The 22,746-nt window shown below is 39.0% G+C and overlaps 2 non-coding genes across 2 annotated transcripts; one reads left to right on the forward strand and one right to left on the reverse strand.

Moving 5' to 3' along the window:
- The first annotated feature begins 440 nt into the window (after positions 1-440).
- Positions 441-547, forward strand: LOC148544719 (small nucleolar RNA R71). The gene has a single exon (XR_015900660.1). It is a non-coding gene; the product is annotated as a small nucleolar RNA R71 (small nucleolar RNA).
- A 16,909-nt stretch (positions 548-17,456) lies between these two features.
- Positions 17,457-17,564, reverse strand: LOC148544720 (small nucleolar RNA R71). The gene has a single exon (XR_015902048.1). It is a non-coding gene; the product is annotated as a small nucleolar RNA R71 (small nucleolar RNA).
- Between the last annotated feature and the right edge of the window lie 5,182 nt (positions 17,565-22,746).

Here is a 22,746-nt window from a genome sequence, read left to right on the forward strand (position 1 = left end):
CAAAATTTGGGTGGTTCTTCCAACTTGGGTTGTATGTCTTGGCATTGGGATCATATGGTGGTCTAGAGGGATTGTTCACAGAGTTAGCTTGCTCCCATTCACATTCAACTTCTGGTGTATCTCCTTCTTGTGGAGGTGCTTGGGCTTGGATAGCTGAGACTTGGTTCTTCTCCATCTTCTTGGTTAAGGCTTCTAGTTGTGCAGTGATCACCTTGTTTTGAGCTAACAAGGCATCCATAGAATTGAGCTCCATCACTCCTCTCTTTTGAGTTCTTTCTAAGGCATAGAAGTACTCATTTTTAGCTACAATCTCTATGACATCTATGGCCTCTTAAATGGTCTTCTTCTGGTTAAGTGAGCCCCCTGAAGAATGATCTACTGCCTATTTTGACTCATATGATAGCCTCTCATAGAAGATGTGCAGTTATACCCACTCATTGAACATATCCGGAGGGAATTTCCTTGTCAAGTGTTTAAATCTCTCCCAGGCCTCATAAAGGGTTTCACCATCTTGCTGTTTGAAGGTTTGCACCTCATCTCTTAATCTATTAACTCTCTGTGGAGGGTAGAATCTTGCTAGAAATTTGTTCACAACATCATCCCAAGTTGTCAAGCTATCATTGGGAAATGCTTCCAACCACTTTGCTGCCTTATCTGTGAGAGAAAAGGGAAACAAAAGTAGTTTTGTAGGTGTCAAGATGTACACCATTTAACTTTACAGTGTAACAAATTCTCAAGAATGTAGTCAGATGTTGGTTAGGGTCTTCTTGGGCACTCCTTCCAAATGAGCAATTCTTCTGGACAAGTGTGATGAGTTGAGGCTTCAACTCAAAGTTGTTAGCATGAATTGTTGGCTTTAGAATGCTACCGCCACAGTTTCCTGGATTTGGGTTGATGTAAGAGCCTAGAACTCTCCTCTCTTGTCCAACATGATTGTCAGCATCCTCTCCAACATGGTTATGCACCTCTTTCTCCATAGTAACTCCCAGATCTTCCTCCACTACTTCCTCTCCAACTATTCCTTTGCCTCTTGCTTCCCTCCTTAATCTAAGGAAGGTCTTCTCAGGTTCACTATCAAAAGAGGATGAAGTTTCTCCTCTTCTACCTGTCATACATCCAACAAACAGCAACAGAGGACAAGTAAAGGAATCACTCCTGTTAAAACTGTTGGTTACTTTGGCTGATGCAATTAATCAAACAGTTAATAGAGCAGTAAAAAAATGGAAGTATAAACAATGAACAACTGAAATGATCAAACCGAAAAAAATAAGAAAATTAAAGAATTGAAATTAAAGTAATTAACAAGGTAATTAAAAGTGCTTAATCTAGCTACCCATCAATTTAATCATTGTCAAATTCAAACCAATCCCCGGCAACAGCGCCAAAAAACTTGATGACCGGAATTCACTCCCCATATAAAATGATGAATCCGTTCTTTTGGCAAGCGCACCAAAAATATCGTCAAGTAGGAAGGAGGGCGCCCCTGCTACTAGTTCTATCCGGGATAGGTGATTAGCTACCTGGTTCTCTGTCCCTTTTCTGTCTCTTATTTCTATATCAAACTCTTGCAGAAGCAACACCCATCTTATGAGCCTGGGTTTTGAATCCTGCTTTGTGAGTAGATATTTAAGAGCAGCATGGTCAGTGTACACAATCACTTTTGATCCTACTAAGTATGATCTAAACTTGTCAATGGCATAAACCACTGCAAGTAGCTCTTTTTCTGTGGTTGTGTAATTTTTCTGTACATCATTTAAAACACGGCTAGCATAATTAATGACATGCAGAAGCTTGTTATGCCTCTGTCCCAGTACTGCACCAATGGCATGGTCACTGGCATCACACATTAGCTCGAATGGTAATGTCCAGTCTGGTGCAGAAATAACTGGTGCTATGACCAGCTTAGCTTTCAAAGTTTCAAACGCCTGCAGACACTCTGTGTCAAACACAAATGGTATGTCAGCAGCTGGCAGATTGCTCAAAGGTTTTGCAATTTTTGAAAAATCCTTTATAAACCTCCTATAGAATCCTACATGCCCCAGAAAGCTTCTGATTGCCTTAACATTGGCAGGTGGTGGTAATTTTTCAATTACTTCCACTTTAGCTTGATCCACCTCTATTCCCTTGTTTGAAATTTTATGCCCAAGGACAATTCCTTCAGTCACCATAAAGTGACATTTTTCCCAGTTTAAGACTAGGTTGGTCTCTTGGCATCTTTTTAGAACAAGTGCTAAATGGTCAAGGCAGGAGCTGAATGAATCTCTAAATACTGAAAAGTCATCCATGAAGACTTCCAAAAATTTCTCTACCAAATCAGAGAAGATAGAGAACATGCACCTCTGAAAGGTTGCAGGTGCATTGCACAGACCAAAAGGCATAATTCTGTAGGCAAACACTCCAGAGGGACATGTGAATGCTGTTTTCTCTTGGTCCTGAGGATCTACTGCAATTTGGTTGTAACCTGAATAGCCATCCAAAATGCAGTAATATTCATGACCTGCTAGTCTCTCTAGCATCTGGTCTATGAACGATAAAGGAAAGTGATCCTTCCTGGTGGCTGTATTGAGCCTTCTGTAATCAATACACATATGCCACCCTGTAACTGTTCTTGTAGGAACCAGTTCATTCTTTTCATTATGAACCACTGTCATGCCTCCCTTCTTGGGGACAACTTGGACAGGGCTCATCCAGGGACTATCAGAAATAGGATAAATAATCCCAGTCTCCAGTAACTTGATGACCTCTTTTTGCACCACCTCCTTCATGGCTGGATTTAGCCACCTTTGTGGTTGAACCACTGGCTTAGCATCGTCCTCCAATAGGATCTTGTGCATGCATCTTGCTGGGCTGATGCCCTTAAGATCACTTATGGACCACCCAAGAGCTGTCTTGTGTGTCCTTAGCACTTGAAGTAGTGCTTTCTCTTCCTGTGAATTTAAAGCAGAGCTTATGATCACCGGAAAAGTGTCACCTTCTCCCAGAAATGCATATTTCAGGAATGGTGGTAGTGGTTTGAGCTCGGGTTTAGGAGGTTTCTCCTCTTCCTGAGGAATTTTCAGAGGCTCTTTTATTTCCTCTGATTCCTCCAGATCAGGCTGCATATCTTTAAAGATGTCTTCTAGCTCTGATTCGAGACTCTCAGCCATGTTGATCTCCTCTACCAGGGAGTCAATAACATCAACACTCATGCAGTCTTTTGATGTGTCTGGATGCTTTATTGCCTCAACAGCATTTAGCCTGAACTCATCCTCATTGACTTTTAAGGTCACTTCCCCTTTTTGGACATCAATGAGGGTTCATCCAGTTGCTAGAAAAGGTCTTTCTAGAATGAGAGTTGCACTCTTGTGCTTCTCCATTTCCAGCACTACAAAGTCAGTGGAAAAGGCAAATGGCTCAACCTTGACAATCATGTCCTTAATTATGCCTGATGGATATTTAATGGAGCCATCAGCAAGTTGAAGACATATGCGGGTTAGTTTGACCTCTTCGGTCAAGCCAAGCTTTCTGATAGTGGATGCAGGGATTAGATTGATACTTACCCCAAGGTCACAAAGAGCTATCTTGGTAAAAGTACCCTCTAATGTGCATGGTATCATAAAGCTTCCGGGATCCTTAAGCTTTTCTGGTAAGCTTTTTAGAATGACTGCACTGCATTCTTCAGTGAGAAAAACTTTTTCTGTTTCTCTTCAATCCTTCTTATGACTTAAGATCTCTTTCATGAACTTATCATAAGAGGGTATTTGCTCAAGTGCCTCTGCAAACAGAATATTTATTTCAAGAGTCCTGAGATAGTCTGCAAAGCGGGCAAATTGTTTATCCTGTTCCGCTTGGCGGAGTTTCTGAGGATAAGGCATTTTGGCTTTATATTCTTTAACCTTAGTTGCTGCAGGTTCATTTCCTACAGAGGTAGGTTGAGAAGCCTTCTTGAGGGAGTTATTATCAGCACTTGTAGGTGTCTGATCCCTCACTGGCGTTTGAACGCTAGAACTGGACATGGATTGGGCGTTTAACGCCAGTTTTTCATCTTTTTCTGGCGTTTGAAGGCCAGACTTATTCCTCTCTGGGCTCTTACTGTCCTTAGAGGGATTTTGGGTAGCAGATTGCTCATCCTCTGTCAGCTGTTCTTTTCTTGGCTTTCTGCTGCTTTGAGTTGAGATATTTAATGTTTTTCCACTTCTTAATTGAACTGCTTGGCACTCCTCGATTATCTATTTTGAAAACTGTTATTTTGTCTGATTCAATTGTGATTCCATATCCTTTTTAGAATTTTTAGTTTCTTGTAGCATCTCCTTAAATTCTGCTAATTGCCTTGTTATAGAAGATAGTTGCTGATTGAGTTCAACAACTTGTTCCTGAGGACTAAAGTCAATTGACACTGCCTTAGCTTCTTCTTTCATGGAGGACTCATTACTTATGTACAGATGCTGATTTCTAGCAACTATATCAATAAGCTCTTGAGCCTCTTCAATAGTCTTTCTTATGTGTATAGATCCAGCAGCTGAGTGGTCTAGAGATATCTGAGCTTTTTCTATAAGCCCATAGTAGAAGATGTCTAATTGCACCCACTCTGAAAACATTTCAGAGGGGCATTTCCTTAGCATCCCTCTGTACCTCTCCCAGGCGTTATAAAGGGATTCATCATCCTCTTGTTTAAAGCCTTAGATGTTCAGCCTTAGCTGTGTCATCCTTTTTGGAGGGAAATATTGATTTAGGAATTTGTCTGATAACTGTTTCCATGTTCTTATGCTTATTGTGGGTTGGTTATTTAACCACCTCTTAGCTTGATCTTTTACAGCAAACGGAAATAGTAACAGCCTGTATACATCTTGATCTACCTCCTTGTCACGCACTATGTCAGCAATTTGCAAGAACTGTGCCAGAAACTCAGTAGGTTCTTCCTGTGGAAGACTGGAATACTGGCAATTTTACTGCACCATGACAATGAGCTGAGGATTTAGCTCAAAACTTCTTGCTTTCATGGGAGGTATACAGATGCTACTCCCATATGCAGCAGTAATGGGGTTAGCATATGACCCCAGAGTCCTTCTGGACTGTTCATTTCCATTTAGGTCCATGATGGATAAAATGGAATTGATATGAATTGCAAACAAAATATATTTTTATTTTTATTTTATTTAAGTAGAAACAAACCGAATTATTAAGAATAAATAAAAATAATAAGATAAAATAAAATAATTAGAAATTAAAATGTAAATTTCAAAAACCAAGAGAAAAATAAAGGAAACAAAAATTTTTAGATCAAAACAAAGGAAACAAACAGGAAAACCTTGAACATCACGATGAACGCTAAGAACAACTTTTGAAAAATTTTTAAGAAAATAGAAACACAAAGGACACCAAACTTAAAAATTTTTATATTCTAAGCACTAATAATTCGAAAAAAATGAAATAAAAATAAAATCATGCAATTGACACCAAAGTTAAAATGTGAAACTAAACTCAAACAGAAAACTCAATTATTAGTTTATAAAAATTTTCAAAAAATTTAAAAAGAGAAAATAAGGATTAAAAAAAATTTTAACCAAAAACAATAATAGAAGACTCTAAACCAAAAGGAAAATTTTTCCTAATCTAAACAACAAAATAAACCGTTAGTTGTTCAAACTCGAACAATCCCCGGCAACAGCGCAAAAAACTTGGTGCACGAATTGTAAATCACACTTTTCACAACTCGTACCACTAACCAGCAAGTGCACTGGGTCGTCCAAGTAATACCTTACATGAGTAAGGGTCGATCCCACGGAGATTGCCGGCTTGAAGCAAGCTATGGTTATCTTGTAATTCTTAGTTAGGATATCACTGATAATTCTTAATTTTAATAGTAAAAAGTAAAAGAGCATCAAATAAATACTTGTTATGCAGTAATTGAGAACAGATTGAGGTTTTGGAGATGCTTCGTCTTTTGGATCTCTGCTTTCCTCCCATCTTCTTCTTCACACATGCAAGGCTCCTTCCATGGCAAGCTGTATGTTGGTGGATCACCGTTGTCAATGGCTACCATCCGTTCTCTCAGTGAAAAGGGTCCATGTACATGGCTAATCATCTGTTGATTCTCATTTGTGTTGGAATAAGATCCATTGATCCTTTTGCGTCTGTCACTACGCCCAATACTTGTGAGTTTGAAGCTCGTCACGGTCATCCCTTCCCGGATCTTACTCAGAATACCACAGACAAGGTTTAGACGTTCTGGATCTCAGGGATGCTGCCAATTGATTCTAGCTTTTACCACGAAGACTCTGGATTAAGCGATTTGAACGCTCTGTTGTCAGGAGAGGCAATCAAACTCCTGAACCAGGAGCCCAAGAGATATACACTCAAGCTATTACAGATAGAACGTAAGTGGTTGTCAGGCACGCGTTCATAGGTTGAGAATGATGATGAGTGTCACGGATCATCACATTCTTCACGGTTAGGTAGGAGTGAATATCTTAGAACAGAAACAAGCGTGTTGAATAGAAAATAGAAGTAATTACATTAATTCATCGAGACACAGCAGAGCTCCTCACCCCCAATCATGGAGTTTAGAGACTCATGCTGTAGAGATACAATGTAAAACTTGAAAATGTCATGAGATGCAAAATAAATCTCTAAAAGTAGTTTTTATACTAAGCTAGTGACCTAGGTTTACAGAAATTAAGTAGACTAAGATAGATAGTGCAGAAATCTACTTTCGGAGCCCACTTGGTGTGTGCTTGGGCTGAGCATTGAAGCTTCCATGTGTAGAGACTTTTTTTGGAGTTAAACGCCAGGTTGTAGCCTGTTTCTGGCGTTTAACTCTAGTTTGCAACCTGTTTCTGTTGTTTAACGCTAGAATAGCGTAAAGACTTGGCGTTAAAGGCCAATTTTTGTGGTCAAAGCTTGGGCAAAGTATGGACTATTATATATTGCTGGAAAGCCTTGAATATCTACTTTCCAAAGCAATTGAGAGCGCGCCAATTAGGTATCTGTAGCTCCAAAAAATTCATTTCGAGTGTAGGGAGGTCAGAACCAAATAGCATCTGCAGTCCTTTTTCAGCCTCTGGATCAGATTTTTTTCTGGTCCCTAAATTTCAGCCAGAAAATACCTAAAATCACAGAAAAATATACAAACTCATAGTAAAGTCCAGAAATGTGATTTTTGCATAAAAACTAATAAAAATATACCAAAAAGTAGCTAGATCCTACTAAAAACTATATGACAATACCCCTAAAAGTATATAAAATATCCGCTCATCAATAACCCACTAGGAGTGGGGTCAAATCCATAGAGATTGGTAGATTTGAGTAATTTTAATTAATGGGTAAATTAGTCAAGCTGAGCAATATAAATTGTGATTGCAAAATTTTAAATTAGCAGAATTATAAATGACTCAAAAGTAAAGAGAAGCAGTAAAGTGCAGAAAAGTAAATGACGAGAATGTAAAGTGCTGAAACATAAATAACTGAATTATAAATGAGAATGGGGAATAACAAAATGTAGAGAAAGCTATAAAGAATATGGAAGATAAGAATAGGGGAAATTCATTGGGGTCAGGAGATATTGTTCTCTTTGGATTAAATCCAGCTCATCTCATCTTCAATCATGCAACTCATTGACCTCTTGGCAATCATGATTGATTGAACCCCAATCCCTTGGTGATTCAATCTCTCAAATTTTGATAATCAGCCAATTCCTTGGTATAATTGCTCATGAAGTGAGATATGCTTGGTCCCTGATTATACCACGCATCCTCATAGATCCAAATAGTGGTTGGATTATATGTCACCAAATCCAATCACCAAAACCTAGATCTACTCAATTGTGAGAAGGGATTTCAAGTATGGTTTCATGTTTCTTTTTCCAAGGTTCCCATGAAACCCATTTTGCATTCAACCTCTTTCCCAAGATGATTGAACACTAGCATTAAAACAAAATTCCTTCTAGCAAATCAAAGAGAAGATGAAGAGAAGAAGAAATTCACAATCATTAATCCATCAAGTACAACAGAGCTCCCTCTCCCAATGAGAGGGAATTTAGCTACTCATAGCTTAGATAAAAGTACAAGAGATGGAAGAGATGAAGTGAAAAGTAAAAGTTAACAACACTACTTGCCAATGAACCAACTACTCACCAACCCCTTTCTCAGTACTTTCCGGGGTTATTTATACTACTCCTATCACTAGAATTAAGAAAATACAAAAGAGAAAAGAAAATTACAGCTGGAGGGAAAGAAAAACTTAATAAATGTGACTCCTCAAGCTTGGCGTGTGCCTGGCGTTTAAGTGGCGTGCCACGCCTAGCCACTAAATTTGGCTTGGCACGCCACGCCCAGCTCCTCAAGTGGCATGCCCTTTGAACCGACTTCCTTGGCATGCCACGCCCTCGAGACCAAGTGGCACGCCCAGGGTCTTTTTCAACCATTGGTTAGCCTGGCGTGCCACGGCTTCGATCCCAAGTGGCATGCCCAGGTTTTTTCTTCTTCTTCTCTTCTCTGGAAAATTGAACTGGCGTGGCACACCCAGGGTCTGGTGTGCCACGCCCACTGTGTGCTTCATCTTCCTCTCTGGGACCTTGAACTGGCGTGTCACGCCTAGGGTTTGGCGTGCTACGCCCATTGTGTGCACCGTTTTCTTCTCTGGAAAATTAAACTAGCGTGGGCCCATTGTGTGTGTTTGGTTCCTTGGTTGGCATGCCACGCCCAAAATTCAAGTGGCATGCCCATGGTCTTCTAGTCTTGGCGTGCCACACCTTGAAGCTCAAGTGGCACGCCCAATCTTCTTCTTGTTGAGTGATGAGGCTGGCGTGCCATGCCTTCGACACCAAGTGGCATGCCCAGTGAGTGGTTTAGCATTAGCGTGCCATGCTTGAGACTCAAGTGGCACGCCTAAGTGAGGAATGATAGTTGGCATGCCACGCCTTCAATACCAAGTGGCACGCCCAAGTGTTTGGCCCTTCACCTCCTCCTCTGGAAACTTGTACTGGCGTGTCACGCCCTGATGTTCAAGTGGCACGCCCATATTGGTGTGTCTCCTTCAAGCTTGGCGTGCCACGCCTAGGTCCTCAAGTGGCACGCCCAAGTGTTGGGTTAGAGTTGGTGTGCCACGCCTTTGATACCAAGTGGCACGCTCAGTGTGTGTCCTCTTCTGGCATGCCACGCCCACAAGTTCAAGTGGCACACCCATGGTGTACAATGGAGTTGGCGTGCCACGCCCCCTTTGTGGCCTTCAACTTTGCTCTCTGGAAAATGTAACTGGCGTGCCACGCCCATTTTAAAGCTTTGAGAACCTTTTCTGGAAAATACAACTGGCGTGCCACGCCTGGCTCCTGGCGTGCCACGCCCATACACTTTCATGGTGTTTGTTCCAAGTGGCACGTCCAGCTCTACACGCCCAGCCTTATTTGTTGTTTTCTTCCCTTTTTGTTGCTCTTTCCACCTGAAATTCAGCACAAACCCACTTCAAAGTAATGTACCATAATATTCATCATTTAGTTCATGAATTGCAATGATTTAATGAGATTATGTTCTTTTATGGTCCTTTTTAGATAAGAAAAAAGGGTAGATGATGCAAGTCATCAAATGTGCACTATCAAACAATGAGGAAGGTCCCAACAGAAGGATGCCTAGGGGATAGAAAAACGACAATATCCCCACTGAAGGCTTCTCACCAGGGACGAGGGTAGTATTCCCTGCAAGCCCAATCCTGTGTCTTGAGCATATTAAACTGATCCATGAGAGCACAGGAAGGAAGCTCCCAGTGAGGACTGAGGATTTATTCCTCTATGACTATCTTCCTCCTTAAAGGAACTGACCGTCAAGCTAGTGACGGTAAAGAAGCGCTTGTTGGGAGGCAACCCAACCATAAGTAGCCCATTGTATTTTCTTTTCTATTTTATTTCAGTTATTTTAGTTTGATTTAATATTATTTTATTTTCTCTTGTTTTTCATAGTTTTCTTAGTTTTTCTAACGTTTATGATCATGTGTTGCCATTAGAACAGAAACAGGAACGCATGGGAGAGAAACAGAACATCCTGGAGGGCATCCCCTTTCTGGCATTCAATACCAGAAAGGAGAAGAGAGTTTAGGCGTTCAACGCCCATAAGGGAAGCAGTTCTGGCGTTCAATGCCAAGAGGGACCAAGTTTTCTTTGCTTAGGGATAAGCAAACTTTTTAAGTTTAGTGTTGCAGAGCAAGCTCTAGGTGTATAGTATCATCAATAGTACCAAAGGGAGGTGAATCATCTTCATAGAAGAGCACAGCCTGAGCAACCATCAGCTCTAAGGTGGTTGAGTTTTATTCTCCCTTTCTTTCTATTTTTTAGTATTTTATTATATTTTTTGTTATCTATTCTAGCTCTTGCATGATCACTATTAAGATTTCCTTTGCTTTCCATTCTAGTAGTTCAATTTTGAAAATTTAAAAAAAAATTGGGCAGAAGATATCTCACGCATTACTCATTAAAGCTTAAAAAGAAAATTTTTTAAAATGAAGTAGTAAAATACATAAGATCTTGAGTTATATCATATGTTATTCCAATTACTTTGATGTGGTAGCCTTGCATTTACTTTCTGAATATATGAATTAACTGTGCATAATTGATATTGAAGTTGAGCATATTGGCTCTTGAAGAACAGTGAATTTAGAGAAGTACTATTGGTTCTCTGAAAATTCAAAAATATTGATTTTTGAAGCAAAAAAAAGTAGCAAAAAAAAATAAAAGAAAAAGAAAAATAAAAAGCTCAAAAGAAAAAAGACAAGAGCAAGGATCCAAGGGTTTGAGCATCAATGGTTAGGAGGGTCAAAAATTGGCCTAAAAAGCTCAAATGAGTTGCTATCCCTAACTATATGCTTGTGGTGCAAAGGTGTCAAGTAAAAAGCTTTATACTGAGCAGTTAAAGTCGTGATCCAAAGCAATAAAAGACTACGCTTAAGAACTATGGGCACCACTGTCTGGGAATTTAAGCAAAGCTAAATTCGAATCAAAAGGGTTCCCTCAGTTAAGTGCCTGTGCCGTTAATGTATCCGGTGGTAATACCTGAAAATAAAATGCTTAGAGTCACGGCTAGGCCTAAAGGTGAAAAGCACAAAAAAGAAGCTGTGTTCAAGAATCAAGAGAATCAATAATATCATCCGGATTCTAGTTCCAAGAGATGCCAATACTTCTGAGCTTCAAAGGAAAGTGAAATACCAAAACTGTTCAGAAGTAAAGAGCTAATAGCCCCATTCAATATTTGGAACTGAGCTTCATTGACAACTCTGAGACTTTAATGACCACGAGCCATTACTTAATCACTTACAGCCTTGCCATTGAATGAATCACTCATCATTAAAGTAGTGAGTAAAAAGTATTAGTCTGGAAGAACAAGCATCTCCGAGGCCTTAACTGATTTCCTATCATTGTTTCAACGTCTTTTTATTATTGTTTTGTTTATGCGCCTACAACAACAACAATCAACTTTTTATTCGCCTTACTCAGATCTGCAGGATAACCACAACTTGCTTAATCCGGTAATCCTCGTGGGATTCAACCATCACTCACCTGAGGTATTACTTGGATGACCTGGTGCACTTGCCGGTTCAGTTGTGCGAGTTCTAATTTCACGAACCAATTATTCACAAAATGAATTACAAGCATGATTCTGAAAACCAGACTTGACCAGCCGGTCAAATTGGTCCAACTGTAAATCGGTAGCTATTTGTTGCGTGAGCATCTTATACCCTTTTTCTAGTTATTTTTATATTGTTTTTAGTTAGATTTTATTAAATTTTATTATATTTTAGTGCAAAACTCATCTTTGGATGCTACTTTGAATTTTTCTCATGTTTTTATGATTTAGGTGAAATTCGGAGCAGTTTGGAGAAGCCTGGAATAAGAAAGGAAAATGTTGTTAGCTCCCCCCTGGGTGCTGAACTCCCAAAGTGGCGTTCAATGCCAGCAGAGGGGCATCAAGTTAGAGGCGCACTTCCCTTCTGGGCATTCAACGCCCAATCCTGGCGTTGAATGCCAGCTTGCTGTCCGAGTTGCACACTTTTGGGCCTCCAAGTGGATTTTGGCACTTCTTAGGCTTATCTTATTTTATCTTTGTAATATTTATATTTAAAATAATATCTTTTAGGTTTATCATTTATTATTAGGTTAGTATTTATAGGAGAAGATCAATTAGGTTTAGGAGATCTTCTTCCTTCCGCACTTTTCATAACCCTATTTTCTCTGTAAGTTATGAGTAACTAAACCTCTACGTTAAGGAATTGGGAGCTCTATTTATTTCTATGGATTAATATTATTACTCTTCTATTTTAATATATGTTTGATTCAATTCTAAGGTGTGCTCTCGTTCTTAATCTAATGAAACTGGGTGGAACGGAAGTATGACCCTTTTTCTACATGAGTTCTTGTGAGACTCGAAAGAGGTATCAAGAACTATAGCTTGAGAACACACCTCCTAGACGTCTAATCCACAACCTATTGGGGACATGGGAACATCTATTCAGTGAGGATCTGGGGTGATTAGGGCCTTTGTGGTATAAACTAGTTTTTTGAACTTCACCCTTTAATTCGAATTGGATGACCACGGAAGTGGCATTTGATGAGGATTAGAGGAGATTAAATTGCTAAGGAATTAGGGTTTAATCACTTACTGTTTACCATAGAATGAATCATTCATTATTAAAATAGTTAGTAAGAAGTTTTGATCCGGAAAGATAAACATCTCCGAGACCTTAACTGTTTTCTTATATTGATTTTACACCAATCTTTTATTGCTTTTCTTATTTATCTGTCTTATGATTTTTCAACAACAACTTTCTTTACTGTTCGCCTGACTAAGCCCAGCAAGATAGCTACTACTTTTCAATCCAACAATTCTCGTGGGATCGACCCACACTCACTTGAGGTATTACTTAGATGACCCGGTGCACTTGCCGGTAAAGTTGTGTGAGTTCTAATTTCGCACACCAAGTTTTTAGCGCTGTTGCCGGGGATTGTTCGTGATTGACAACTACCGGTTGTCTTGTGGCTTAGATTAGGTATTTTTATTAGTTTTGATTATTTACTTTCTCTTTCAAGTTTCGATTTTTACTTTTACTTATTTTTCTCTATTTTCGAATTTTTCCTTATCTATTTTCTCTTATTTTTAAATTTTAAGTTTGGTGTCCCGTTAGTGATTTTCTCTTTTTTTTGGTTTAATCAATTTTCTTTTTAATTATTGAATCCGATCTTGTTTATTTTTCTTGATTTTTTATCTTAGTTTTATTTATCTTTTCCTTGATTTTTGAATTTTGTTTTATTTATTTTCATTCAATCTCAAAAATTAAGTTTGGTGTCCTTTAACATTTCCTCTATCTTTTTTAATTTGAAAGTTTTTTTTAAATCCTTTTCTTTCTACATTTCGAAAGTTTTTTTTAGTTAATTACTCACTTTATTTTATTTTATTTTATTTTATTTCTTTTTTAGTGAAAACATGCGTTTTAGGCCTTAAATTCGCCAATTTTAATTCACCTTAATTCCATTCGATGCCTTGATATGTTTGTTGAGTGATTTCAGATTCATAAGGCAAGTATTAGATAGAAGAATTGAAGACAAAACATTGCAAAGTGGAGAATTCATGAAGAAATGAGCATTTGGAGAATTAAGGGCCACGCGCACGTGTCATCCACGCGTACGCATGAGAAGAATATCTGAAACCCACGCACATGCATGATGAGCGGATAATTTATACGCTTTTTGGCATTGTTTTTAGTATGTTTTTAGTATATTTTAGTTAGTTTTTATTATGTTTTGATTAGTTTCTAAATAAAAATCACTCTTCTAGACTTTACTATGAGTTTGTGTGTTTTTCTGTGATTTCAGGTATTTTCTGGCTGAAATTGAGGGACCTGAGCAAAAATCTGATTCAGAGGCTGAAAAAGGACTGCAGATGCTGTTGGATTCTGACCTCCCTGCACTCAAAGTGGATTTTCTGGAGCTACAGAAGCCCAATTGGCGCGCTTTCAATTGCGTTAGAAAGTAGACATCCTGGGCTTTCCAGAAATATATAATAGTCTATACTTTGCTCGAGATTTGATGGCCCAAATAGGCGTTCCAAGTCAGCTCAAGAATTTTGGCGTTTAACTCCAAAACTGGCACAAAAGCTGGAGTTAAACGCCCAAACTGGCACAAAAGCTGGCGTTTAACTCCAAGAAAAGTCTCTACACATGAAAGCCTCAATGCTCAGCCCAAGCACACACCAAGTGGGCCCAGAAGAAGATTTCTGCATTAATTACTGATTTCTGTAAACCCTAGGCTACCAGTTCTCTATAAATAGGACCTTTTGCTATTGTATTTTACACACTTTTCATATACTTTCATAAATCTTTCCACATTTGGGGGCTGGCCTTACGGCCATGCCTAGACCTTGTTCTTATGTATTCTCAACGGTGGAGTTTCTACACACCATAGATTATGGTGTGGAGCTCTGCTGTTCTTCATGAATTAATACAAAGTACTATTGTTTTTCTATTCAACTCAAGTCTATTTCTTCTCCAAGATATTCATCCATTCTTCAACTTGATGAATGTGATGATCCGTGACACTCATCATCATTCTCACCTATGAACATGTGCCTGACAACCACCTCTGTTCTACTAGCAATGGCTTGAATGCGTATCTCTTGGGTGTCTAATCTAAGATTGGAACCTTCGTGGTATAGGCTAGAAATATTGGCGGCCATTCCTGAGATCCGAAAAGTCTAAACCTTGTCTGTGGTATTCCGAGTAGGATCTGGGAAGGGATGACTGTGACGAGCTTCAAACTCGCGATTGTGGGGCGTGTGACAGACGCAAAAGGATCAATGGATCCTATTCCGACATGATCGAGAACCGACAATTGATTAGCCGATGTTGTGACAGAGCATCAGGACCATTTTCACTGAGAGGACGGGATGTAGCCATTGACAACAGTGATGCCCAACATAAAGCTTGCCATGGAAAAGAGTATGAATGATTGGAAGAAGGCAATAGGAAAGCAGAGGTTCAAGGGGAACAAAGCATCTCCATACGCTTATCTGAAATCCACCAATGAATTACATAAGTATCTCTATCTTTATTTTATGTTTATTTTCATCACCTTAAACTCCATAATCATTTGAATCCGCCTGACTGAGATTTACAAGATGACCATAGCTTGCTTCAAGCCGACAATCTCCGTGGGATCGACCCTTACTCACGTAAGGTTTATTACTTGGACGACCCAGTGCACTTGCTGGTTAGTTGTGCAGAATTGTGACAAAGTGTGATTCACGTTTAAGAGCTCCAAGTCTTTGGCGCTATTGTTGATGATCACAATTTTGTGCACCAAGTTTTTGGCGCCGTTGCCGGGGATTGTTTGAGTTTGGACAACTGACGGTTCATCTTGTTGCTTAGATTAGGTACTTTTCAGAATTTTTAAGAATGAATTCTAGAGTTTCAAGGTGATGTTCTTAGCATCACAAAAGCTGATTGATTCTCATCAATTTAGCTGCTGAATGTAATGTCTTGCTGAAGCTTGGCCAAACATGTCTAATCTTTTTAGACTGAAGCTTTAGACTAATATTGCATGATTCCTGGAATTCTCATTAAAAGTTTTGAATCCCGTTATTTTATTTTCCATATAATTTTCGAAAATCACAAAAAAATTTATAAAACCATAAAAATAAAAAATATTTTATGTTTCTTGTTTGAGTCTAGTATCAATTTTTAAGTTTGGTGTCAATTGCATGTTTTTATTCCTCTTGCATTTTTCGAATATATACATTATGTTCTTCATTAATCTTCAAGTTGTTCTTGATGATTTCATTGCTCTGATCTTTAAATTCTCTTGTTTTGTGTGTTTTATTGTTTCTCATATGCATTCTCAATTTGTTAGTGTCTCTTATATGAAAATTTTTAAGTTTGGTGTCTTGCATGCATTGTTTGTTTGATTTGAGTTTCCTAAGATTAATTATATTTTAATTGTTTCTCATCATTAAAAATTTAAAAATACTTTCAAAATTGTGTCTTTTCAGGTCAATAATACAGAGAATTGAAGATTCAGAACATTCAGCAGAGGAATCAAACAGAAAAAGCTGGGCGTTCAAAACGCCCAGTGAAGAAGGAAAACTGGCGTTTAAACGCCAACCAGGGTACCTGGCTGGGCGTTTAACGCCCAAAAAGGTAGAGATTTGGGCGTTAAACGCCAGCCATTCTGGGCGTTTAACGCCAGGATGACACTAGAGAGAAGATTTTGTTTTTAATTCACATTTTTTTTCAAGTTTTCATAATTTTTCAAAATCAAATCTTTTTCAAATCATATCTTTTCAATCATATCTCTTTCGAAATCAATTTCTTTCCATTTTATATTTATTTTTACTATTTTCAAAAATCCTTGCTATAATTAAAGATTTACTTCAAAATTTTCAAATTGTTACTTGCCTATTAAGAAAGGATCAAACTTTAAATTTTAAAATCATATCTTTTAATTTCTTGATAGTCAAGTAATCAACTTTAATTTTAAAAATTTTTCTTTTTCTAAATTGATTTTCAATCATATCTTTTCAATCATATCTTTTCAATCACATCTTTTTCAAAATTAATTTTTTTCAATCATATCTTTTTCTAATTTCAAAATCTTTTTCAAAAATCACTTTATTTCTTTCCCAATCTTAGTTTTCGAAAATCTCAATCAAATTTTCAAATTTCTTTTTAATTATTTCAAAATCTTTTTAAATTATTTTCGAAAATTCTTCCCCTCTTTTCACATCCTTCTATTTAAAGGACTAAGACTCCTCATCAAGGTGCAATTTGAACTCTGTCCCTCTTGATAAGTTCGAATTCCCTCTTCTCCACCTCCTCCTTCTATTCTTCTTTTCCTCTGACACCTCAAGGAATCTCTATACTGTGACATAGAGGATTCCCTATTTTCTTGTTCTCTTCTCTTTCATATGAGCAGGAACAAAGATAAAGGCATACTTGTTCAAGCTGATCCTGAACCTGAAAGGACCTTGAAGAGAAAGCTAAGAGAAGCTAAAGAACAATTCTCTTTAGAGGGCCTAACAGAACTCTTCAAAGAAGAAGAAACCATGGCAGCCGAAAACAACAACAATGGCAACAATGCAAGGAAGGTGCTTGGTGACTTTACTGCACCTACTCCTGATTTTTATGGGAGAAGCATCTCTATCCCTACCATTGGAGCAAACAACTTTGAGCTTAAGCCTCAATTAGTTTTCCTAATGCAACAGAATTGCAAGTTTCATGGACTTCCATTGGAAGATCTTCATCAGTTCTTAGCTGAGTTCTTGCAAATCTGTAACACTGTCAAGACCAATGGGGTTGACCCTGAAGTCTACAGACTTATGCTCTTTCCTTTTGCTGTAAGAGACAGAGCTAGGACATGGTTGGATTCACAACCTAAAGAAAGCCTGAACTCTTGGGAAAAGCTAGTCAATGCCTTCTTGGCAAAGTTCTTTCCACCTCAAAAATTGAGCAAGCTTAGAGTGGAAGTCCAAACCTTTAGACAGAAGGATGGTGAGTCCCTCTATGAAGCTTGGGAGAGATACAAGCAATTGATCAGAAGGTGCCCTTCTGACATGCTTTCAGAATGGAGCATCATAGGAATCTTCTATGATGGTCTGTCTGAACTATCCAAGATGTCATTGGATAGCTCTGCTGGAGGATCTCTTCATCTGAAGAAGACGCCTGCAGAAGCTCAAGAACTCATTGAAATGGTTGTAAATAACCAATTCATGTACACTTCTGAAAGGAATCCTGTGAATAATGGGTCAACTCAGAAAACAGGAGTACGTTCTTGAGATTGATACTCTGAATGCCATATTGGCTCAGAATAAAATATTGACCCAACAAGTCAATATGATTCCTCAGAGTCTGTCTGGAATGCAAGCAGCAACAGGCAGTACTAAGGAAGCTTCCTCTGAAGAAGAAGCTTTGATCCTGAGAACCCAGCAATGGAAGAGGTGAATTACATGGAAGAATCCTATGGAAACACCTATAATCCTTCATGGAGAAATCATCCAAATCTCTCATGAAAGGATCAACAGAGACCTCAACAAGGTTTCAGCAACAATAATGGTGGAAGAAACCGGTTTAGCAATAGCAAGCCTTTTCCATCATCTTCTCAGCAACAGACAAAGAATTCTAAGCAAAACCCCTCTGACTTAACAACTATTGTCTCTGATCTAATCAAAACCAGTCAAAGTTTCATGACTGAAACAAGGTCCTCCATTAGAAATTTGGAGGCACAATTGGGTCAGCTGAGTAAGAAAATTACTGAACTCCCTCCTAGCACTCTCCCTAGCAATACAGAAGAGAATCCAAAAAGAGAGTGTAAGGCCATAACCACAACCCACACGGCCAAACTTGGAGAGGAGGAAGAAGCAGTGATTCCCACTGAGGAAGACCTCAATGGATGCCCACTGACCTCCATGGAGTTCCCTAATGAGGAACCATGGGAATCTGAGGCTCATTCTGAGACCATAGAGATTCCATTGAATTTACTTCTGCCTTTCATAAGCTCTGATGAGTATTCTTCCTCTGAAGAGGATGAAGATGTTACTGAAGAGCAAGTTGCTAAGTACCTTGGAGTAATCATGAAGCTAAATGCCAAGTTATTTGGTAATGAGACTTGGGAGAATGAACCTCCATTGCTCATCAAAGAGCTGGATGACTTGACTAGGCAGAAATTACCTCAAAAGAGACAGGACCCTGGAAAGTTCTCAATCCCTTGTACCATAGGCACCATGACCTTTGAGAAGGCTCTGTGTGACCTAGGGTCAAGCATAAACCTTATGCCTCTCTCTGTAATGGAGAAGCTAGGGATCATTGAGGTACAAGCTGCAAGAATCTCACTAGAGATGGCAGACAATTCAAAGAAACAGGCTTATGGACTTGTAGAGGATGTCTTGGTAAAGGTTGAAGACCATTACATCCCTGCTGATTTCATAGTCCTAGAGACTGGGAAGTGTATGGATGAATCCATCATCCTTGGCAGACCCTTCCTAGCCACAGCAAAAGCTATGATTGATGTTGACAGAGGAGAATTGATCATTCAAGTGAATGGAGACTCCCTTGTGTTTAAAGCTCAAGGATATCCCTCTGTCACCATGTAGAGGAAGCATGAAGAGCTTCTCTCAATACAGAGTCAAACAGAGCCCCCACAGTCAAACTCTAAGTTTGGTGTTAGGAGGCCACAACCAAACTTTAAGTTTGGTGTTGAACCCCCACATTCAAACTCTAAGTTTGGTGTTGGGAGGTTCCAACATTGCTCTGAACATCTGTAAGGCTCCATGAGAGCCACTGTGAAGCTATTGACATTAAAGAAGCGCTTGTTGGGAGGCAACCCAATCGTTACTATTCTATGTTAAATTTCTATTTTCCTTTGTTATTTTATGTTTTCTGTAGGTTGATGATCGTGTGAAGTCACAAAAACAATTGAAAAATAAAAAACAAAGTGAAAAACTGAATGAAAAATAGAACACCCTGGAGGAGAAACTTACTGGCGTTTAAACGCCAGTAAGGGTAGTAGAATGGGCGTTAAACGCCCAGTCTGGCACCATTCTGGGTGTTTAACGCCAGAAAAGGGCACCAGACTGGCGTTTAACGCCAGGAATGGGCAAGAAGCTGGCGTTAAACGCCAGAAATGGGCAGCAACCTGGCGTCTAACACCAAGATTGGCAGAAAGGGGCGTTTTGCACGCCGCTTAGTACAGGGATGAGATATCCTTGACACCTCAGGATCTGTGGACTCCACATGATCCCCACCTACCCCACCACTCTCTTTCTTCTTCACCCATTCACCAATCACCTCAATACCTCTTCCCCAAAAAACTCCTCACCTATCAAATCCCACCATTCTCTTCACCACTCACATCCATCCTTTATAAAACCATACACACCCCTCTCACCCCTATATAAACCCATCTTCACTCCTTCATTTTCACACAACCTAAACACTACTTCTCCCCCTTGGCCAAAACATAAAGCCCACTCTATCTCCTCTATTTCTTCTTCTACTCTCTTCTTTCTTCTTTTGCTCGAGGACGAGCAACCTTCTAAGTTTGGTGTGGTAAAAGCTAAAGCTTTTTGTTTTTCCATAACCATTTATGGCATCAAAAGCCAGAGAAACCTCTAGAAAGAGGAAAGGGAAGGCAAAATCTTCCACCTCCGAGTCATGGGAGATGGAGAGATTCCTCTCAAGGGTGCATCAAGACCACTTCTATGAAGTTGTGGCCAAGAAGAAAGTGATCCCCGAGGTCCCTTTTAAGCTCAAAAAGGGCGAATATCCGGAGATCCGACATGAGATCCGAAGAAAAGGTTGGGAAGTTCTCACCAACCCCATTCAACAAGTCGGAATCTTAATGGTTCAAGAGTTCTATGCTAATGCATGGATCACCAAAAATCATGATCAAAGTATGAACCCGGACCCTAAGAATTGGCTTACAATGGTTCAGGGGAATTACTTAGATTTTAGTCCGGAAAATGTAAGGTTGGCATTCAACTTGCCTATGATGCAAGGAGATGCACACCCATACAAAAGAAGGGTCAACTTTGATCAAAGGTTGGACCAAGTCCTCATGGACATATGTGAAGAGGGCACTCAATAGAAGAGAGACTCAAGAGAGAAGCCGGTTCAACTAATAAGGCATGACCTCAAGCCTGTGGCTAGGGGATGGTTGGAGTTCATCCAACGCTCAATCATTCCCACTAGTAACTGGTCCGAAGCTACTATAGACCGGGCTATCATGATACATAGCATCATGATTGGAGAGGAAGTGGAAGTTCATGAGGTTATATCTCAAGAACTCTACAAGGTGGCGGACAAGTCCTCTCCTTTGGCAAGGTTAGCCTTCCCTCATCTCATTTGTCACCTTTGCAATTCGGTTGGAATTGACATAGAGGGAGACATTCTCATTGATGAGGACAAGCCCATCACTAAGAAAAGGATGGAGAAAACAAGAGAACCTCATCAAGAGCATGAGGAAATTCCTCATCATGAAATTCCTGAGATGCCTCAAGGGATGCATCTTCCTCCACAAAACTATTGGGAGCAAATCAACACCTCCCTAGGAGAATTAAGTTCCAGCATGGGACAACTAAGGATGGAGCACCAAGAGTATTCCATCCTCCTCCATGAAATTAGAGAAGATCAAAGAACCATGAGAGAGGAGCAACAAAGGCAAGAAAGAGACATTGAGGAGCTCAAGCACTCCATAAGATCTTCAAGAGGAAGTACAAGCCGCCATCACTAAGGTGGACCCGTTCTTTAATTTTCTTGTTCTTTATTTTCCTGTTTTTCGAATTTTTATGCTTATGTTTATTTATGTTTGTGTCTTTATTACATGATCATTAGTGTCTAAGTGTCTATGCCTTAAAGCTATGAAAATGAATCCATCACCTTTCTTAAATGAAAAATATTTTTAATTGAAAAAGAAAAAGAAGTGCATGAATTTCAAATTTTAAAACAGTTTAATTATTTTGATGTGGTGGCAATGCTATTGTTTTTCTGAATGAATGCGTGAACAGTGCATATTTTTGAATTTGTTGATTCATGAATGTTAAAATTGTTGGCTCTTGAAAGAATGAAAGGAAAAGGAGAAATGTTATCTGATGATCTGAAAAATTATAAAATTGATTCTTGAAGCAAGAAAAAGCAGTGAAAAGCTTGCAAAAAAAAAAAGAAGAAAAGCAAGCAGAAAAAGCCAATACCCCTTTAAACCAAAAGGCAAGGGTGATAAAAAAAAGGATCCAAGGCTTTGAGCATCAGTGGATAGGAGGGCCCACAAGAATAAAATCCTGGCCTAAGCGGCTAAACCAAGCTGTCCCTAACCATGTGCTTGTGGCATCAAGGTGTCAAGTGAAAACTTGAGACTGAGCGGTTAAAGTCGAGGTCCAAAGCAAAAAGAAGAGTGTGCTTAAGAACCCTGGACACCTCTAATTGGGGACTCTAGCAAAGTTGAGTCACAATCTGAAAAGGTTCACCCATTTATGTGTCTGTGGCATTTATGTATCCGGTGGTAATATTGGAAAACAAAGTGCTTAGGGCCACGGCCAAGACTCATAAAGTAGCTGTGTTCAAGAATCAACATACTTAACTAGAAGAGTCAGTAATACTATCTAGATTCTGAGTTCCTATAGATGGCAATCATTCTAAACTTCAAGGGATAAAGTGAGATGCCAAAACTGTTCAGAAGCAAAAAGCTAAAAGCCCCACTCATCTAATTAATACTGATCTTCATAGATGTTTTTGGAATTCATTGTATATTCTCTTCTTTTTTATCCTATTTGATTCTTAGTTGCTTGGGGACAAGCAACAATTTAAGTTTGGTGTTGTGATTAGCGGATAATTTATACGCTTTTTGGCATTGTTTTTAGTATGTTTTTAGTATATTTTAGTTATTTTTTATTATATTTTTATTAGTTTTTAAATAAAAATCACTCTTCTGGACTTTACTATGAGTTTGTATGTTTTTCTGTGATTTCAGGTATTTTCTGGCTGAAATTGAGGAACCTAAGCAAAAATCTGATTCAGAGGCTGAAAAAGGACTGCAGATGCTGTTGGATTCTGACCTCCCTGCACGCAAAGTAGATTTTCTGGAGCTACAGAAGCCCAATTGGCGCGCTCTCAATTGTGTTGGAAAGTTGACATCCTGGGCTTTCCAGTAATATATAATAGTCCATACTTTGCTCGAGATTTGATGGCCCAAACAGGCGTTCCAAGTCAGCTCAAGAATTCTGGCGTTTAACTCCAAAACTGGCACAAAAG

Source organism: Arachis ipaensis, chromosome B9 (assembly GCF_059453495.1).
Source record: "Arachis ipaensis isolate K30076 ecotype BB chromosome B9, ASM5945349v1, whole genome shotgun sequence".
Classification (NCBI taxonomy): domain Eukaryota; kingdom Viridiplantae; phylum Streptophyta; class Magnoliopsida; order Fabales; family Fabaceae; genus Arachis; species Arachis ipaensis.